At 43.1% G+C, this 22286-nt stretch overlaps 1 long non-coding RNA gene across 2 annotated transcripts; it reads right to left on the bottom strand.

Moving 5' to 3' along the window:
- Positions 1-611: 611 nt before the first annotated feature.
- LOC110015507 (uncharacterized) lies at positions 612-5017 on the bottom strand. 2 transcript variants are annotated; one of them, XR_013657555.1, is made up of 3 exons: positions 2853-5017; positions 1183-1485; positions 612-1034 (listed from the first exon to the last, which is right to left on the bottom strand). It is a non-coding gene; the product is annotated as an uncharacterized LOC110015507 (long non-coding RNA). The 2 variants fall into 2 exon arrangements; XR_002290718.3 differs by having other exon boundaries at positions 1183-5017.
- Positions 5018-22286: the final 17269 nt, after the last annotated feature.

Raw genomic sequence — 22286 nt, 5'->3', positions numbered from 1 at the left:
ATTTTCTTATAATATATCCTTCTATTTTGATAAATTTGTAAATTTGTAAGCGTTTGCACTTTCCTGCTCTAAAGACTGTAGAAAGCAGTTGCTCTGCTAAGAAAAAGAGGTCAGGAAACACCTGCATCAAAGTTATATGTCTTTCTGACACCACAAAATATGTACTGAAAAGAGGCCTGCAGAGAAAACATGCATACTGGACAGTGTAACGTGTCTTCTATGAGATGATACTCCACTTGTGAGGGGAATTTAGGTTGGATTTGTTTTGATAAGTGACATTATTATTGTTAAATATCCAAGTGACAATTGGATTGGCTGCGCGGTGGTGTGGTGGTTACCGTTCTAGCTCACAGCAAGAAGGCCCCCGGTTCAAGTCCCGGCTGGGGGACGTGCACATCAATGAGTGGAGCATGTTCTCCCTGTGCATGTGTGGGTTTTCTCTGGGGACTCCGGCCTTCTTCCTCCCACCGTCCAAATACATGCTTCATAGGTTACACTAAAATGTCCATAGGCGTGAGTGTGCATGGGTGTACGATTGTGACTGTTACCTCCTACTTTAGGGAGGAGGGAGAAATGTGCAACATAAAGAAAATAATGATTAACGGGCGGGGTTAAGGTTGGCCACACAGCCGTTTATTTGGTGACACATAAAAATGAAAGGTATCTAAAGAAAAATAACCAACAAAGCATCAAAGGGGGAATAATTAATGGCATACTTAAATGCTCATGCTTTACAGCAAGACACCAAATAACTCAAAATGAAAACAAAAGACCACAAGAGTAAATGTAACAAAAGGACAAAACCAAAATCAAACTAAGGGGGAAACCAGAGGCTTTCTCGAGCTAAGGCCAGGCAGACAGCAGGGGCAGGCTGAAGATACAAATTCCCACACCGGAATGCATCTGCCACTGGAGCAGAGGATCCTGGGAGCTTTAAAAGCTTCCTTCAAAACCAGGCGATTGGTAGCAGCCTCAATCAGCACTGCAGAGGGGGCGGAGTCAGCGTCTGTGCAGGAGCTGGACTTCTGCAGGAGCTAGAAACACAAACACATACACACACCCAAAACAAGCAGTCAATACCAGGGGTTGAAATACCCCTCCCCTTAAGCTAACAAACCTTTAAATATAAAGGTTTGCAAGCAAACCAACCAAAACAAATGAAGTGTGTGATGCACAACTTACTTTAAAGGAAGAACTTGAATCCAATCTAGACAGGTCATCACCTAACTGGCTCTCCTCTCCAACAAAACCGTGTGCCGGAGGAGCAGGTTGGGAGTTCCGAGCCGGAACTCATGCTTCAGGCCTGAACATCTACCGAAATAACCTGTGCGTACAAGTGGATCAGCTCTCCGTGCGGCACGTCGCTGTGTGCATACGCAGACTTAGAGTGCCCCAAATCAGACGGCTCCCTTTGATCCTTTCCTATTGTCACCTGTCTGAAAGAAAACCTGTCATGTTCACACGACGTCGTGACACGGTTAGTTCCTGAAAGAAGAGGCATAGACAAACCATCAGACAAGTCATCTCGCGGCTGCGCGCGAGTAATGGCGCACTGGGGTTCTGCGCTGACGTTTCAGCGGCACTAAGGTGATTTTCTGCAGTACCGCGAGATGTGGCACAATCTTTTCACCAACCACATCATTTCCCAGCAAAACTGTAACACCTTTTATGGGCAGTTCCGGACAAACTGCCATGGGAAAAATACCTGTAATTAACTCAGATTTTAGGTATACGAGATGAACAGGGCGTGGAGAATACTCCATGCCAATACCACAAAGTATTCAGGTATATCCACAGGAGGATGAAACTGGAAACGGCAGTGCATTTGCCAAAATAACGGTCTGGGAACCACCTGTGTCCCTCAAAATGCGCACTGAGCACTTGCCGCTGAGCGAGATAAGACCTTCAAATATAAAAGGTTTAAAGCAGGAGGCTGGATGTTTCTTACCTTTACCTGAATTTAAGATGACTCCCATCCCTTTTGGACTAGAAGGACTCTGTTGGGCGTTTTCAGATTTAGTTTGGTGGAGAACGCAGTCAGCAATGAAATGTCCAGTTTTCTGACAATAAAAACACTTGCTTGTTTCTCTGGATGCACATGGTTTATTGTGAGTTGGCTGAGGTACAGCAGGTGGTTGTTTGGCACAGGGAAGGATGTTTTGTGAGTTAACACATACTCATCAGCGAGCACCACTGCCGTTGTCACAGAGTTAACTTTCTGCTCATTCAGACAACAAGACTCTCCGGCAAACTTTTTTTGAACTCTTCCAATAACATAAGTTCCCGAAGAGAAACAAAATCATCAGCTTTTGATGCTGTGCACCATTTATCAAAGAGAATGCTCTTTTCACGAAAAAACTCCTCATGAGTTTGTGACGGACTTTTTATCCGCTGTCTGAACATTTGGCGATAGGCTTCAGGCACAAGTTCAGTTCAGTTCAGTTCAGTTTGTTTTTAAACATTACCTAATAAAAAAACTTTCTTACTTAAATACCAGTTTTACTAAGATATTTATCATGTGGTTAAACACTGTGGTTTGCTTCTTCATGTGTCACCAAGCCAAACTATTTAATACTTGGTTACTGAATGAATCGAAATACCTAAAGAAAGACCAACTCCCATGAAAATTGTGTTTGTTTTTTAACATGTTTTTGTAGCATTTTTCTCATTAAGGAGGATATACATTGCATAATAAATTCAAATGTTTTAAACAAATTGCATTTAGGTGTCAAAAAGATACAATTCTGACTTCTACAAAAATGGAATCAAATTATACAAGAGGTGGCGCCAACCAACTTGCCTACTGTGGATAACAGAAGATAGGCTACGAGAGGCTACGTGAGGTGTCTTACCTGTCCACAAACCTTCAACACACTCCAGCACAAAGGGGGACTGAGCTGCACACAAGCATTCACAGGAGAGTAGTGAAGCAAGAATGAGCCCCCCATTCCCATCCATCTTAAGGAGCTTATTTGCAATCCTGGTGCCAGGCTCTGGTGTGTGGTTGGACAGTTCGTCAGGTCTCCACCAGGTAAGTACACTCCGCCCACTCAGCTCAAGGATCATATGCATAGGGAAAAAGAAAGAAAACAGCGAAAAATCTTTGCGTGCAACAGCCACCATGTCCCAACAAGGCTGCAACATCAGCAAGCAGGTGTCAGACTCATGTTTTTGGGCCGGAATCATGAAGAGATAGCTGGTCGACCCCTTCGGGGTCCCTGAAGGTGTAAGAATTTACTACAGAAAGTATGTGGAGTTTCTGACTGAAAAAGAACTGTGCTTTCCGTAACTAAATCATCTTCATGCATAACAATGTAACATCTCATGTCAGGAATACCTCTGCATCATTGTCTGCTATGGGCATTAAAGTAGATAAACTGATGGTATGCCCCCCATCCTCTCTTGACCTCAACCCTATTGAGAACCTTTGGAGCATCCTCAAACAAAATATCTATGAGGGTGTGTGTCATGATCTGTGGTGAGTTTTTCTCCAGTCTCCCAGTCCCCTTCTGGTGAGCCTAATCACTGTCCTGCTCTGCCTGCGAGTAACGCAATTCAGCAGTAAGAATAACTCCTTTCAGAAACATGAGCAAAGTCAGGATGTCCATAGATCCAAATTTGTTGCTCCAACAATGTCTCCAAAAAAGAGAAAAAACTGTAAAACAGAAAATAAACCTGTCCTTAGAAAAGTCCAATATGAATAAAATTAGCTTAATCCACCATCGTTCAAACATCTAGTAGTCAACAAATATATATTTGCCACCAACGTTTTTACAAAAATAAACACTCAATATTGTACATCTAGTAAAAATAAAGCAACTTGCAGACGATGATGTCAAAAGCCTGAACACAGAAGTAGATGTCAGAGGATGAACTTAAGTCTGTGTGCTTGCTGAGAGGAAAATACAAGATGGGCGACTTCCTGTAACAACATCTTGTCTTAACAGCGTCTTCAACTTATTCAAATTATTACTCGGGACATAATAAAGGGGAGAACATTACCTGTGAGCCACGGTATTTAGAACTGACAGTTCCTCACAGTCTTTGCCAGTTTGTTGTACCTTAGCTTACAATCCAGCATTTCACAGTTCCTTTTTCTGTCCCTGGTTAAGAGTTGGTCTGTCCCCCTGGTGTTTCTTGATCTGGCTTTTCTGCCTCTGAGTTTTAGCCTTTAAAAATGACCTCATAATGCAGCAAATTAAACAAAGTTCAGTTCTTTGGAATTTATCAAATTTTGTGGAACTTTGTTATGAGTAATAATGTAGAGCAGGTCCAGCCCAAAAGAACGACGTAGGAACACTCTCCAGTAGCTCAAAAGGTGCCAGTGCAATGTGGTTTGGGTGGTAGTCGAAGGCGGGTGCCTCAGCGGCCAAAAACCCTGGTCATGGAACTTGGCTTTTGGGACATTGATGTCACCTCTCTGGGAGGGAAGGAGCCTGAGCTTGTGCGGTAGGTTGAGAGGTACTGCCTAGACACAGTTGGGCTCACCTCCACGCACAGCCTGGGCTCTGAAACTCAATCCTTTGAGAAGGGTTTGAATGTCTAACATTCTGGAACTGTGCATAGTGAAAGGTGGCGGGCTGGTGTGGGCTTACTCATGAGCCCCCAGCTCAGCCGCCAAGTGTAGGAGTTCACACTGGTGGATGAGAGGGTCATGTCCCTTTGCCTTTGGGTGGGGGACAGGTGGACTGTGGTTTCAATCTATGCGCCAACCAGCAGTTTGAAGTAGCCTGGCTTCTTGGTGTCTCTCTGGAGGGGTACTGGAAACGTCTGGCTGAGCCCTCCATCAGGGAGGTCTTTAACTCCCAATTCCGGGAGTGCTTTAAACAGGTACCGAGGGAAGTTGTGACACTGAGCACGTGTGGACGAAGTTTTCCACCTCTATTGTCTATGCTGCTGTTCGGAGCTGTGGTGCCTGTCGTGGCCTGTGTCCAAGTGTTGCAAATCTCGTGAATCTCGCTCCAGGCTTTTTGTTTCACAGCTCTGTTCTGATATATAAAAGACATGGTGGCATATAATTCCAGCCGGGCACAAACTGCAACTATTAATTTCTCAAAGGCAGTATAAACACATCGTCTATAAACATAGCTTAATATGTCGCCGTCAAGCTGGCATTGTAGCCGATGGTCGAAATTCCTGTTATTCACATGATCAAGTTTTACTATTTGGGACTATATAATAAAAATACTTGCATATTAGATGCAGGCAGGGCCTTTTTGTGTTTTTCTTTGCCTACATAGGTTGAGTATGCTGTAGGTAGTAAAGGTCAACAATATCTCCACCTCTTGGCTGACCTAGATTCAAAAAAGCTCTTAACAAGTTAGTGTGCTGTTGGACATTTGTGTTTGTGTGTGTGTGTGTGTGTGTGTGTATGAGCAAGGGGTGGTTTGAAGCTGTCTCTGCATAATCCCTCTGGTAGAATTTGGTTTCAAGCAAAAGTCAGAGAAGAGTCTGAGGCGCACTTTGCAATACTCCTGACCTACATCGGATGCTCAGCGCGCTTAAGCCGACACTCGGAGCCAGCCTTGCTGTGTCCTCCCGCACAACGCTTGCTGTCAAGAGGATGTGAGGGTGTGCGTCTGAGGCCTGCTCTAACTCGCACCAAAATGCTCAACAGTTTAATAATGATGGTGTTTTCACAGAAATGCTGCTGTCACATTAAGGCAAGGATTAGATTCTCCTTAAGCTCCTCTCACCAGGCCGCCTCTTTCCAGGTGGGTAACAGCAGACATATAATCTGTGCACACATACACACAATAACGAAGCAAAAGTTCTGGCGCGCAAGGACTCGACACGCAGCCTTTACAAGACACTTTTAAATATGTAAATCATGTTTAAAACGTGTAAAGCCAGGCAAGAACTGGTGAAAGAATTAGAAACATTCAGTACACAAACACACGAGAATGAACCCCCGCACACTTACATACTCTCCTCATTTTGTGCTATTTGCAGAAGTAATTAGAAGTGCGAAAGGCAGACAGGTGGAGGTGATAATAAAGAGCTTCAGCTATTTCTGTTATCCGCTCTCTTCCTTTTTCCCTCCATGTCATTCTCTCTGTCTCTCTAGCTCACATATCATCTCAGCTGTCAAAACCTCACTCTGAGCTGAAAAGTTCACTTTTTTCCACACCAATCCTCGTGTCCCCCCATGATATATAAAGAACCTGTATCATTTTTTTAAACAGTTTTTCCTTTGTTTCCTTTTTGTGTGTTAAACTGAAGTGTCAGCTTTTTCCTGAACATGATTACATTTACAAACACTTTCTCAGATTGGCGAAGGAGCACATGGAAGACTCAAAGCTCTGACATATCATAAAATGAAACAAGAAAGCCAACTTATTAAAGCACATACACATATATAGCTAACCACGTGTTAGCAATTATTAAACTGACGTTGGACCAACAACTAATTTCACACCAGGTTGAGTGCAATAGAATAGGTTTTGTAGAAACATTTGCAATATATGACAAATAAAAATTTCTTCAGTGTCAAAAGGATAAACAAATACTAAAGCCATACTAAACTCTGTTGTGTTTTTTTTTTTTTTTTTTTTTGTTTCCTTTTCTTATTTGACAGGTTTCATGTGTTTCAATTTTCTTTAAAAGTGTTTGGAAACATATCCACCCATGCAAAAGAGAAATGATTGTATTTTAGAGAAGAATTTGAAATTTGAATTTCTTTGAAATTGTCAGAGAACATGTAGAATAACATACAATGTTTTTTTGCTTTTTTAAAATAGTTTTTAGCCTTATCGGAACATCAGGGCATTGACTATCTGTAAATCTAATTTACAATGCATAAATGACATGCATGATGTTAAGAGATCAAGTATTTTTTGAAGAGTTCTATAAACACTTCAGTAATCATGTCTGCATGTCTGAGTTCATGAGATTATTCATAGACTCCCAGTACATTAAGGATTGTCATCTACAGTAGGAGGTGCGTGTGAATGACGGCAGTCAACAGTAATTCCATTCCTCTGTGACCCAGCTTGACCACATGTTGTCCCACTTTGGTCCAAGAAGGAACAAATTTAAAAAAAGAATAAAATTGGAGGAACTTTTTATTATTGTCCTAATACAAAAAAAGAAAAAAATATATTACGATTCTCCTCCATGATAGTTTTGTACTCCACCCACTGATCAAGTCACAGGCCAAAGGTAAGTCCCTGATTGATTGACTTAGTTTCTTTGCCAAAGTATATACAGTTAAACTCTGAAAACTTATCGCAATGTCCAAAACATGCTACTGCCAGGCCGATGAGCCACGTCCGATGTTTAAATTGCACTGCATGACCTCTAATCGCATCTGTGCATTGTCTTCACTTTGAAACTGGATGTCCCTAAAGATCACGCTCAGTGTGAACTTAGCTTGAGACTGGCCTGTTTTGTACCACCGGCTAAAATATTTTTAGCTTTAGCAATTGTATCCTTTGTGCAAAGTAAACAAAGGAAGTTCTATTAAACACATCTTTTTTCAGTTATTCTTTTTTATTACTCTGTTCAAGCAACTTTATAGAAATCTTATGTCATCACAAAAGTGTTTTTTCTTTTTCTCTGCTACTGTACAAAATATGCAGTTGGTCGCTTTGTGCTAGCAGTAGCGCTAATTGAAATGTTAGTTTACTAGAAAACATTGTCAGTGAACACATTTTATGACACGCCAACAGTATATGACTACAGTCACATATCCTATTTCATGCATGGAAATGAAATGCAACGTTTTTCAGAAAATTTGGCAGGTGGCCACTAGGCAACATTTCACACGCTGTGCAGTGGCTATGGAGGCTTTATGAAAAGGTTAATTGGCCTATGCCATGCCACTCTTAGGCTGTTAATAGTAATCAATATTCTTTTTTTTTTTCCTTCCTCTTCCAATCCGCTTTGTGAATGTGTGTGTGACTGGGTGAATGAGTCTGTGACTGTAAAGCGCTTTGTCCTTGTAGGTAGAAAAGCGCTATATAAATATACGCCATTTACGCCATTTGTCTCTTTCTGGGTCACAGGGCTGCCGAAGCCTATCCCGGCCACTTGCGGGTGAAGGCAGGGGACACCCTGGACAGGTTGCCAGTCTGTCGCAGGGCCACAATCACACACCCATGCACTCTCACATTCACACCTGACACTAACACATCTAACAATATTCTTGTGTATGATAATAAATAAATAAAAATTAAAAAATAATAATAAATTAAACATTTATTAAATATCAGTAATTTCACAAGCTATTTTCCTACCCATAGATGAGACGACTCAATCTCTGAGGCACCAGCTTTTGCTCCGTGTGGGTGCCGTCCATTTCATGACATCAACCTAGAGTTGAATGTACATATGCATATAAAAGAAAGCATTTTTGTCAATCATCGCTAGCTCCGCTGAAATACTGGGTCTGTGTGTTAGCCTGGGGGTAATGCTGGCAGTGCAGACTCTCTCTGGAAGGGGCTGTTCTTACTTGTCTACATCGGCTTGAGAACACACTCGTTATTAAGGGGTTGGGAGGGGCTGATGCGAAGAGCGCGGGTTTTTAGAGGAATGCTCAGAAATGTGTGAATGGATCAAAATACAGCTTTGAGGTTTTCTTTTTGTGAGGAATGAATATAATTGAAAAAAAAATTGAATTGAATTAAATTGAATTAAAATTTTACAGCAACCGGACAATTTTTTTGACATCGGTCAGTGGCCGCCCGGGCACAATTTAAGGCCGTGCAGTGGGCAGTTCAGTGACAGTTGGGTGGCAGGAAGGCAGCAGCGCAATAATTGACTAAAAGGAGGGTCTTTATACAGTCCCCAAAACTAAATTAGGAAAAACGTGTCGTTCCAAATATTTATGGTCCTGACCATATGCAGTTTTTTTTAGGACATTCCACATTATTCATCTTATTGACTTTGAAGTTCTAACAAAGAACAGATCTCCTCTTTGTGTATCTCTTTCTGCACCTGAAAAGAATGTCTCTTTATTAGACAGTTATTCTTTCCCCAAATGTTAACCATGAATTAATTTGACCGTTTTCATCCATCATGAATACTTGCTGTGTGCAGTCCAGAATGACCTAAACTTTCAAATGGCTGTCACATTTATTTATTTATTTATTATTTTCTTTAACTTGTCCTGTCCAAAAGCTGAGCAAACAGGTGAGAGCTGAAAGCCTCTTGTGTTAGATATATTTTACTGTTACAACAGGGTTATGAATCTTTTGACATACCAGATGTATATTTGAATTAAAATGTTTTGTAATTTAGGCTAAACTTTATTCATCTTACTTATATTTGTAACTGTTTTTTGTTGGACAGGACTGAAAAGAAAAGGAGGGAAGAACAGAGAGGGATGTTAGAGCGGTGGGGATAGAAGGGTTAATATAGAGGGAGGGGGGGGGTTAAAACCATGAAGCAGCATAAAGCAACAAGTTGATGGATGTTTATAATCATTATGGTTAGGTTCAGATGTAATACAAGTCTATAAGGGTGGGGCCTGTCCACACACACACTCAAATGTTACATACATACCTGTTGGTTCCGAAAATGTTCACATTCAAACATGTCAACATGTACACAAGACTACTAATGTTCACACACGTATGCTTTCCGACCAACACATGTGAAACATTTCATTCAGTCATGCAAACTTTTTGTGCCAAGGTGAGCTAGCACCTGTGCTCGAGTGAGTGTTTCTGTTCTTCTGAGGTGGATGATGAAATGTAAAAAGAAGGAGGGAGAGTGCCCAGTCATCCCAAAACCAAGGCCCCCGCCGCAGTAGTGGCAGCCAGGAACCCCCCAACACCAGCCCGCCGGGCAATCACACCCGCTGCCCAAGCCAGGGCCAGCGGGACCACCACAGGGCCCCCCCAGGCGGGAGAGCCGGGAGGCATTGGTGGAAAGAGAGTGGAAGCTCCTTTCCTGCCCAACCAGAGTGCTCCTCTGGTTGGGAGACCTCCTCAAGGGGCATCATAAAAAAGGGAATGTACCGTTGTCATGTGTGTGGTAAGTGCATTGTGAAGTATTTGTAAGGACAATGTCAGTTGCATGCATGCATGAGGTACAGGTGATGCGGTCGTACAGTACCCCTTCGCCATACTCTAGTCCAGGAGTCGGCAACCTGGGGCATGCATGCTCCAGTTGGCATATAGAGGGAAAGACAGTGGCACACAAGGGTGTGACAACAAAAGGCACTTGATCTGTCGTCTGTTTGTATCTTTTGTATTTAAAAGAAAAAATCTCTGTCATAGCTAAAAGAACTGTAGTTTTTACTAACAATAATAACTGTTTGAAATATGTATTTTTGATCTTTTCATTTGTGAAGGCCTTCTACTCTTCTGTTCTCATTTGCCCCTTTCCAAAGACTTCTGCCCCTCTCCCACCCCCATGTAAAATGTTTTAGCTCTGCCACTGGAGAAATCTATCATCAGTTTATATCTGACTATGAAACTATGAGACATACTAGCTACATTTCAAATCAGCCACTTTATTAATTCAAACTGAACTTCTATTGCACAACAGAGGCTAGCAAAATAACAGCCTATTTTCCTGGTGTTGATTTTGCTAAACTGTTGCGGGACATTTCTGCACCCTCAGAGTCAGGTTTGTTTTACACTCCAATTAGTCACAATGTGCCAGTGGCGGTCTAGCATTTTTTGCCCAGGCCTTCAGTGAAATCTTTCTTCATCCAAATGCCTCATAAACTCATCAACACTGAACCAAGGCTGAAAGAATCCATCCCATTCCCATTGTCAAAACACATCATTGTTGTCTAATAAGCTCAAGTAATTTCTCTATACAGCACACAGTCTTTGATATGCAATGTGTAAAGTCAGACAATGTTAAAAACTGAACAAAAACAGAAACCTTGACAAAATGGAAAAATGCAATGCACCTTGCCAACTTGCCTTACAATGAGTGACTTAATTACAAAAAAGCATTCCTCTTCTTTCCTGGATAACATTAGTTGGCTCTGCCATACATTGAGTGTGAGTGTTTCACTTCCTTCATCTGTCTGTCTTGCTTCACGTCCAGGAATCAGCACTGAACAGAAATATTGAAAACAGGGAGTCACAGACAAACAGGCTTGAGCCGGGGTGGGCAAACTACGGCCCGGGACTAAAATAATAATAATGATAATGGATTGGATTTATCTGCGCTTTTCCAGACGCTCAAAGCGTTTACATTGTGTCCATTTTTCATTTACTCCTCATTCATATGTGGGGATGGTATCTGTGACAGAGCACAAGTCTGTCATGATTTGAGAGTTAAATAAAGTGTATTTGCTTCTGACAGCATCAGTGGGTGCACATACTGTATAGTTGTAAACCTCCAACAGTTCTTGCAATTCACTTTGTTTATTTTCTGTTTGTGGTTGTTTTCTATGTCTTGTTTGTTTACTTCCTGATTTCATAAGAGTACTTCCTGTATCCAGAATGTCCAGTGGACCCACCTATTGTTTTGGTTTCCTTTGACAGGCCTGTTTTAAATTCAAAATGATTTCTTTTTATTTTGCATTTTTGTTTAAAGAATGTTGTTAAAGTTTGGACATCTTTTCTAATTATTGCATTTGTAATTAGGAAAATGCATGTAATTGTTCTTCTGTTTTTTAGGAAATGTTTGATTTTGATTGTTAATTGTGTAGTTTGGTAAGGGGTGGAGCCAACCACCTATAAAAGAGGACCTCTTTTCAAGATGGAGGCTCCCTCTGGTGATGTCTGGCTTCCATGCTGCTGCACTGTAGGCTGTCCCCTGCCAAAGCATTTTCAATGGGTGCATTTTTCCCCACATTTTGCCTTAAAACGACAAAGATTGAGAGCACCTTCACTTTTTGTGTGAAGGTGACATATGGTGTCAGAAGTGGGATCAGTGTCTTAGAAGGAGGCCAAATATGGCAAGCCGCAAAGACCCAAAGAGGAGCTACACACGTCCCACAATACGAACCAGAAGTCAAGCGGTGAAGGATGAAGAAGAGGAACCAGACTGGGAAACCGATGATGATGAGCAGATCAGCGGAGTGTCCCGGCCCGAGTGGAGATGTGGAGCAGCCTAAGATGGTGGAAATGCTCCAGCAGTTCCTTGGCGCTCAGAGGACCAGAGAAGAGGGTTTGTTGGCTGAACTGAAGAACCTGAGGGTGGTTCTCCAATCCCAAAGACAACCTGCATCAGATGTGAGTGACTCTCCACGCTCAGTTAGGAGTGAGGCCTCCTTTTTGCCACTCCCAACACCAGCGCCCCCACATCGTCGAGAAGATTGCGATGAAGTTGACATGGACATGACAGCTGTACCCTCCATGATGCAACCACCACCCTTCCGTCGGAAGGACCCCAAGATGCTACCACATCAGCCTGAGGAAGATATTGAAAATTTTTTACTCCGTTTTGAGAGGATTGCAAAGACTTGGGGTTGGGCGTACACTGAATGGGCATACAGACTTGTCAGATACAAACTTGACAGATACAAACTTGACAGATACAAAATGTGGGTTAGATAACGATATTTTGTATAATCAGGGAGAAACGGGTAAGCGGTTGGTAGTGCCTACTGGATGCAGATCTATAGTTTTGCACCTAGCTCATACAGTTCCATGGGCAGGACACCTGGGCCATTTAAAAACATATGCAAGATTAGCAAAGCGCTTTTACTGGCCAGGTATGTTTAAAGATGTAAGAGCGTTTTGTGCTTCATGCCCTCAGTGCCAGCTGACCAGTTTAAATAAGGTTAAACAAGCACCGCTACATCCTCTGCCAGTTATTAGTACCCCTTTCAGCGCATTGCCATGGATATTGTAGGACCACTGGAGAAAAAGGAGTTCTGGAAACAAATATATTCTGGTCATCTGTGATTATGCAACCCGCTTTCCGGAAGCTTTCCCTTTACGTACCATCAGAACGAAGGCAATAATAAATGCTCTTGTTCAGCTTTTTTCTCGTGTAGGAGTGCCGAGCGAAATCCTGACTGATCAAGGTACCAATTTCACCTCCAACCTGATGTTACTACTGCATAAAGAACTGGGCATCAAAGGAATCCGGACAACGCCATATCATCCACAAACTGATGGCCTGGTGGAGAGATTTAATCAGAGTCTCAAGCAGATGTTGCGCAAGTTTGTGGCTGAAACTGGATGTGACTGGGATAAATGGTTGCCTTTTCTCCTGTTTGCATACAGAGAAGTTCCCCAGGCTTCCACAGGTTTCTCCCCATTTGAGCTCCTGTACGGGTGGCCAGTCCAGGGACCCTTGGATTTGCTTAGAAAAGAATGGGAAGCAAGTAAGAAACCAGTAGCTGAGGGAATCCTGTCCTATGTACTTCAGATGAGGAATCGTTTAGAAAAGTACAGGGAACTGGCACAAGAGAACCTCACCAGAGCCCAAAGAGACCAAAAATCCTGGTATGACAAGAAAACTCTTCAGAGTGAGTTGGAACCAGGAAAAGTTTTGATACTTTTACCGCTGACAGCAAACAAACTTTTGGCTAAATGGCAGGGTCCATATGAAGTGATTAGACGGGTTGGTCCAGTAACATATGAAATAGCACACCCAGACAAAGGAAAGCACAGTTAAATATATCACTTCAATTTGCTGAAAGAGTGGAAAGACCGTGAGCAACTACCATCTCAACAGACATTAATGGTGTGCCAAATACACGACTATGGTGATGACCCTATTACCTGTATGCCAGATGTTTCTTCTTCTATGCAGCCTTGATTGGATCATCTTTCACTTCAGCAGAAACAGGAGATGTTGGATCTACTGGCACAAGTACCTGGCCTGTTTAAGGATGGACCAGGAAGGACTTCGCTAGTCCAACACACCATCCATCTAAAAGATTCTGCACCTATTCGACAGAGGCCTTACAGGATCCCTGAGTGTCTGACACACTCTCTTAAGGAGGAAATGAAGGAAAATGACAAACTTGGGGGTCATTGAGCCATCTGAAAGTGAATGGTCTAGTCCAGTGGTGATGGTTCCGAAGAAGGATGGGTCCCAGCGTCTTTGCATTGATTTTAGAAAAGTGAATGCTGTGTCCCGCTTTGATGCATACCCCATGCCTCGTGTTGATGACCTGGTGGAGCGTATCGGAAAAGCCCACTGTCTGACCACATTAGACCTATGTAAGGGCTATTGGCAGATTTCATTGGAAGGGGCCTCCAGGAAATACACAGCTTTTCGAACACCAGCGGGTTTGTATCAATTCACAGTGATGGCATTTGGGTTCCATGGAGCACCTGCCACTTTTCAGAGACTAATGGATACACTTCTGAGGGGTTGTGAAAGTTACTGTTCTGCCTATCTAGATGATGTGGTGGTTTTTAGCCATTCACGGGAAGATCACAAGAGACATTTTAAAAATGTTCTCACAAACATTGAGAAGGCAGGACTAACACTCAATCCACAGAAATGCGAGTGGGCGAGGACAGAAACCCAATACCTTGGATTTCAACTGGGCGGTGGCAACATTCGTCCCATGGTTGATAAGGTGGAGGCAATACAGAAGACTGAACGACCCCGCACCAAGAAACAGCTGAGATCTTTTCCCGGACTTATTGGTTGGTACAGCAGATTCATCCCACATTTTGGAACCATGGCAACACCTCTTACGAATCTCACCCGCAAATCGTCACCGAATCCTATACGATGGTGAGTTGATTGTGAAAGGTCTTTTGATGCCTTAAAGAATCCCATGTGCCTTTTCTCCAGTTTTGTGTAGTCCAGACTTCCAGAAACGTTTTTTGGTGCAGGTGGATGCTTCAGATGTTGGACTTGGAGCAGTTCTGACCCAGAAAACTGAAGGTCAAGAAAGACCTGTACTGTATCTCAGTCGTGAGCTGCTGCCAAGAGAAACCAGGTACTCGACTGTTGAAAAAGAAGCCCTGGCAATCAAATGGGCCTTGGACAGTTTGAGATATTATCTCTTGGGGCGAGGCTTTGATCTGGAGTCAGATCATAGAGCGCTGCAATGGATCCATACTATGAAGGATCATAACTCCAGGATTATGAGATGGTACCTTGCCTTACAACCTTTCAGTTTCAGCATACGCCATAAGCCTGGAAGAAACAACACCTTGGCAGACTACTTATCTAGATTTCCCACAATGGCAGCACTCAGAGAGGGGGAAAGTAATGTGACAGAGCACAAGTCTGTCACGATTTGAGAGTTAAATAAAGTGTATTTGCTTTTAACAGCATCAGTGGGTGCACACACTGTATAGCTGTAAACCTCCAACAGTTCTTGCAATTCACTTTGTTTATTTTCTGTTTTTGGTTGTTTTCCATGTCTTGTTTGTTTACTTCCTGATTTCATAAGAGTACTTCCTGTATCCAGAATGTCCAGTGGACCCACCTATTGTTTTGGTTTCCTTTGACAGGCCTGTTTTAAATTCAAAATGATTTCTTTTTATTTTGCATTTTTGTTTAAAGAATGTTGTTAAAGTTGTCAGGTTGGGGGGGCTGTGGTAGCGTGAAGGACCCAGAATGCAGAGACGGGAGCACAAGGTTCCAGGGCAAGGGGTTTAATAGAATAACAAAAAGCGCTGCCAAGCAGGGTTACAAAACCAAAACCAACTCTGGGCTTACTGCGAGAAGACGGACATGGAAGAGACGTTAAAGACATTAAGGACGTTAAAAGACCAGCACAAGAGGAAGGCAGAGACAAGACTTAAATACAAACAGGAATGACAAGACACAGGTGAACATGATCAGGGCAGATTGGGACAGAGGAAGTAAAACTCAAGAACATGACAAAACAGAAAACTTTCAAAATAAAAAAGGAAACAGAACTCAAACATGACAGTACCCCCCCCTCAAGGAACCGCTCCGAGGTTCCAAAAGTCAACCAAGGAGGAGGGGGCATGTGAGATGAACTTAGATAGGCAACAGAGTTCAGGGAGGCCGGGCTTGGCAAATCGGCGAGGTCGAGAAGAGTCCAGAGGACGGCCGGGAGACCGCGCTGTCCGGCGATGCAGGTCCGGAGGACGGCCGGGAGACCGAGCAGTCCGGCGAGGCAGGTCCGGAGGACGGCCGGGAGGCCGAGCAGTCCGGCGAGGCAGGTCCGGAGGACGGCCGGGAGGCCGAGCAGTCCGGCGAGGCAGGTCCGGAGGACGGCCGGGAGGCCGAGCAGTCCGGCGAGGCAGGTCCGGAGGACGGCCGGGAGGCCGCGCAGTCCGGCGAGACAGGTCCGGAGGACGGCCGGGAGGCCGCGCACGAGGCCGGTCAGGTATAAAGTCTGCCGGCGGGTCAGGCATGGAGTCGGCCGGCGGGTCAGGCATGGAGTCGGCCGGCGGGTCAGGCATGGAGTCGGCTGAGGGGTCGGGACAGTAGTCGAGCTCGGGCGGGTCAGGCCAGTCGACGAGCTCGGGCGGGTCGGGCCAGTGGTCGAGCTCGGGCGGGTCGGGCCAGACGTCGAGCTCGGGCGGGTCGGGCCAGTCGTCCAGCTCCGGCGGGTCGTCCAGCTCCGGCGGGTCGGGCCAGAGTGGGTCCGGCACCCCCTTGGAAACAGGGGTGAGTCGGGGTGCGTCCGGCACCCCCATGGAAGCAGAGGCGAGTCTGGGTGCGTCCGGCACCCCCATAGAAGCAGAGGCGAGTCTGGGTGCGTCCGGCACCCTCCTCGGAGCAGGGACAGGTCAGGGTGCATCCAGGACCACCACTGGAAAAGGATGTGGTGCATCTGGGACCACCACCGGAACAGGAAGGGGTTGGGATGCATCCAGGACCACCACTGGAACTGGTTGTGGTGCATCCGGGACCACCACCGGAATATGAAGGGGCTGGGGTGCATCCGGGACCACCACTGGAACAGGGTGTGGTGCATCCGGGACCACCACCGGAACAGGAAGGGGCTGGGGTGCATCTGGGACCACCACTGGAACAGGGTGTGGTGCATCCAGGACCACCACCGGAACAAGAACGGGACGTTGAAAGGGACGGCGGCAGCGACGACGACGACCCCCCCTCATGGCAAGACGAGTCCCCACCATGGCAGGAGCGAAGAACTTGACCTGGTCAAAGTCCCAGTAAGACCTGGTCCTCTCTGCTTCCAGGCAGTAGGCATCCAGTAACCTAATGTCCCGCCCTGTTGGGTCCAGGAAAAAGAACGTTGTTAAAGTTGTCAGGTTACTTGGTCCATTCTGTCAGGTTGGGGGGGCTGTGGTAGCATGAAGGACCCAGAATGCAGAGACGGGAGCACAAGTTTCCAGGGCAAGGGGTTTAATAGAATAACAAAAAGCGCTGCCAAGCAGGGTTACAAAACCAAAACCAACTGTGGGCTTACTGTGAAAAGACGGACATGGAAGAGACGTTAAAGACATTAAGGACGTTAAAAGACCAGCACAAGAGGAAGGCAGAGACAAGAATAAAAATACAAACAGGAATGACAAGACACAGGTGAACATGATCAGGGCAGATTGGGACAGAGGAAGTAAAACTCAAGAACATGACAAAACAGGAAAACTTTCAAAATAAAATAGGAAACAGAACTCAAACATGACAAAAGTTTGGACATCTTTTCTAATTATTGCATTTGTAATTAGGAAAATGCATGTAATTGTTCTTTTGTTTTTTAGGAAATGTTTGATTTTGATTGTTAATTGTGTTTGTTTGGTAAGGGGTGGAGCCAACCACCTATAAAAGAGCACCTCTTTTCAAGATGAAGGCTCTTTCTGGTGATGTCTGGCTTCCATGCTGCTGCACTGTAGGCTGCATCCCTGCCACAGCATTTTCAATGGGTGCATTTATCCCCACATTTTGCCTTAAAACTGTTATGGTCCTCAGTCAGTCTCCTCCCCCTCCAGCTCTGCTCCACTCCTAACCACCACCAGCTGTCACCACTCAACCTCATCAACCCTGCAGCTCAAAAGCAGACTCAACCCCATCATTCAACGTCAGTTTGTTGCCCTTTATTGTGACTGAGCCTGGTCTCGTCATGTTATTATCTGTTGTAGTCATTGCTCTCGTTCTGGTTCTTAACGCTGTTCTCTTTCTTCAGTAAAACCACTTCACAAGTGACGTTAGTTGGACTCCCTATCATTCCCTCGGAAAACCGGCGGACCTCTCGGCCTACGCTGACCGCGCTAGCACCTCCAGCCACGCCACAAGCCAGAGTCTTATCTGGACCATCGCTAACTCCAAACCCCACTATCCTGGAAGAAATAAATCTATCCTTACTTGCTACTCACCTGTCTTGTTTCTGGGTTCCAGCACCTGGGTCCGCCACGCTAGGAAAATCATGACAAAAACGACATAAAGATTGAGAGCACCTTGACTTTTTGTGTGGACAGTAGTTTGTTATTCTGACAGTATCTACTGATGTAGCCACAGCTGCCCTGGGGCAGACTGACAGAGGCGTGGCTACCAGTTGGCGCCTAGTCTGACCATCACCGGGACATTCATGCACGTTCACACCCCAGTGGAGCCACACTGAAGGCAAGGAGGGTGATATGTCTTACCTAAGGACACAACGACAGTTGACTGGGGATAGTTGGGACCGAACCGCCGACTCTTCGAGGTAGAAAGTCTTCTTACTTATTGCATAATTAAACCCCTGTAAAAATGTCGGGGTCAGCATTGGATCTCGTAATGTTCGATGTAGTGGTTGGAAAAACCTTCGGTACATTTTTTTCATTTGGTTATTTTTAATTGATTGGAATAGTTTTAGCCCATTTTGGCTCCCGAAGCTCTGTTTTGGGGCCTTACAGTTTCCTAATCTAACAACATAAAGAAGTGCAATTAAGAAATAGGAAGCAGGAAACCATCTGAGCTTAACTAGTCAGGTTTTTAGTAAACTAGTTAGATTTTTTTAGCAATTTGCACAAATTACAACACATTCACAACATCCTGCAATTTAAAAAAAATATATAAAGTACTGTAGTTAGTTTCTTTTTTATTACTTATAGTTGTCTCAGATTTATCTTATCTGCATTATAAAAGACATACCGGTAACCTAGGTCAGAATGACAATGAAAATGGTATACATCTTTTATTCTGCTTTTCTATTAGCAGAATTTTTTTTTTCATTTCTGTTTTTGTCCTGTTCCAGTTTTAAAAATACACGTGTCCGTTTCTGTGCTTAATACTAACTCCCTTGTTTGTGTTTAGTGCATATATGTGCAGAGATGTGTTTGTCACTGTGTTTGCATGCTTCAACATCAGAAACACACACCCTGCAGTAGAGCTGAGAAGCATCAAAGCATCTGCAGAATCACTTGAGGCTGTCTGATGGAGAAAAATGCCTCTGAGCGGCGTCCAATATTACAACGCTGGATTTAAGAGTGTGTGCATTTTCTTGCCAATAAACACGACCGTGTGCCTCCACACTTGTGTAGCGGTTATCTGGATTGGCTTTTATGAACATTTTTAGAAATGTCAGGCTGCATGGAATTTGAAAACTTGAACCAAAATATTAGCTTTTTTTACAATATATATGTTGTATATTGTAAATTGTAAATTGTTTTTCTTTCTTTTTACTTATTTATTTTATTTTAAACGTATACTTTGTTTTTATTTTTCTTCCCCTGAACAGACACGAGAGAGTAAGAAACGGATTTTCGATTCATTGTATGTGATGCACATGTGAAGAATTGACAATAAAGTTGACTTTGACTTTTGACTTTTTGCGCATGCATTTACATGTAAACTCCTCGTTAAGCCATCCACTGTTCCTTTCACTTAGTCCATTAACTACTGTTTGGGTTTTAGCTCAATCTGGCTTTAGCTTGATCTCCACTAGGACTGAAATGTTTTTTCTTTTCAAGGCAGCTGTTATTAACAAATCAATCCCTTCCTTTACACCCCCATCATTCTGCTTATTTGGCAGAGCTGAATAGTCCTGAAGCAGAGCAGCTGTAAACTCGCTTCACGGTAAAACTTATTTTTTCCTTCAAAACTGCTGTTCCCACTAGAGACAGTATATTCTTTACAGTTATTGTAGTGTGACAAAATGCTGGTGCTTAATCTGCTGGTCCCACTGAAAGCAAAAGAAAAGCTGATGTAAAACAAAACTGCTTCAAAAACCAATGGAAAAAAAAAAACTTTGCATGACTGACAAACTCCTTTTTTGACTTTGAGCCCGAGCCATGACTCATGTGCTTTATTTATAGGGGGATGTATACTGATTACACAAAACTTTAGAAAGGGGAGTGTCATTTCTAACCTCAATAAAAGATTACACATTTAAAACTCTAAATCAGGGATGCTCATTACATTGATCGTGATCGACCGGTCGATCTTCAAGGACATGAGGGTAGATTGCAAAAATGATGACAGTAAAATTTTACGATGAAGAGGAATCAGCTTGTGCAGGTTAGTAATTACATTTTAATAGAAAGAAATCAGGCTTGGAAGTGTTAAATGGGTGCTAAAGTGATTCCCTGTGGTGTCCTGCTGAATATTTTGACTTTTTTATATAAACGATGAGCATTTTTGATTCAACGATTTTAATAGTGGTCAGCACTTTTTGAACAATAATCCAGGAACAAATCTATTCATTCCAGGGATTGTGGTCTATGTGTTGTGGTCCAGGGATTCGACTTAAGTCTTCATATAAACAACTCAATTTAAAGAACATATGTCCAAATATCTGTGCAAAAGATTTAGATGGATGTGCAAGAAATAGAAAATAAAGAGGACAATTAGACCTTTGAGACCGTTTTGTTCTTTCATCATACATGCGCAATTCAGAAGTGTTTTTGCATTCCTCATTCGGCGCTGTGCGCAGGTTTCCGTGTAATATTTTGGCCGACGGGTCTTTACGGGAATTCGTTTTTAAACTTTTCAAAATTTTTGGTCGGTTGATATTTATGTAGTTTACGCGTATTGTTCATAGTTTATTAATTTAGTTAATTATTACAATTATTACGTAAATGGTACGCAGTTGTGTGGGATTGTTGCGAGATAGATTGCATAAATTTTGGCTTTCCACGACCATTTCGCCTACGACTTTTTACGCATGTACCATCGATGTATAACTTTTCATCGTGTATGCGGCACACATATTACGTAGTTGACACGCAAATTTGGGCCAGATTTTGCTTTTACCAAAAAGGGAACTGACTTTAGCAGCCACAGCTAAAGGACCACAGCACAGAACAGTTTTCTAGTTCTGTGTTTTTCAGAGTGGAAGTCAAGTGTTTTTGCATAGTTTGGCCGGGGTGGGACTTGCAAATGATTTTATTTCTCCTTTTTATGTATTTTTTTTTTAAATTAGTCTGAACCCCAAATCCCCCAGTCTCCGGGTGGACACAGCAATGCAAACTCAAACAGGTGAGACATTTTAATAAAGCACATTTTTTTGTTTTCATTGGTACTGATACAGTACGAGACACTCACAAAAACGTCAAGTTTTCAAAAATTTGGTCTGTTTTATCAAACCAAATCGCATCCCGGCTCCTTTTTTTTTCATACTGCAGGAGTTTCATTTTGAGAGTGTAGACAAGATCCAGTCCAAACATAGAGGACTATTAGCATCAGATCAGGTTAGACAATTTAGATAGCCTTGCAATGCATTCACACAACATATAAACAAACATAAACATACACAATTTCCATTTTTTACACTTTGTCTTCACTTTTATGTTACATTTTTCAAAAAAGAAACACCACACACTTTTAACTCAATCATTCAGTTAGCATGAGCACAATGCATTTTTATTTATTTTTTGTTTCTCAACTTATACTTAGTTTGCTCAATAATGAAAGCACAACAAGGCAGTCTTACGCCGTACAGATCTTAAAACATATGACCTTATTTACTAAGATCCCAAATAAAGATTGCACAGTTATGTGATCACACAAGGTGACTGCAAGTGCTATTCAGTGAGGTTTTGCTACAACAAGAAGTACCATGGTGGTCCGTCTTGATGCCCATTTTCCATAACTTAAACACCTCCTCCAATTAAAAGGCTGTTTTTAACTTGTTCTTGTGGCATTTTTTTGATGATGAAGGAAACACATCAAGAAAATTGAGGTAAAAATTGCATTTCTGAGTATTTCTTTATTTAAATGATTGGTGAATCAGGAGCAGATGAAAAAATGCCTATGGAAAATACACTGAGTGGGCTACAAGCTTCCTGCTCCTGCTCTAGTCCGATCATTGACTGTACTGTATAATATATAACTGGAGTAATCGTGTGTCACTGATGGAAAATGCCTTGGTTCAGGTTCTAAACAAATGAAGTCAATTTAGTTGCTTTTTTTTCATGATATGTCCCTTGCTATGTTGGAAGCAGATGTCTTTAGTAAGCTGTGATTGGCCTGTCTACATTTCTATGGCAACCACTCGCTTCAATCAAGAGTAAGCATGTTAGAAGGCCACACCCCTA

Source organism: Oryzias latipes, chromosome 8 (genome assembly GCF_053564925.1).
Source record: "Oryzias latipes strain Hd-rR chromosome 8, Olatipes_Hd-rR_3.1".
In the NCBI taxonomy this organism is placed as follows: Eukaryota; Metazoa; Chordata; class Actinopteri; order Beloniformes; family Adrianichthyidae; genus Oryzias; species Oryzias latipes.
This window is presented reverse-complemented; position numbering and strand designations above follow the sequence as displayed.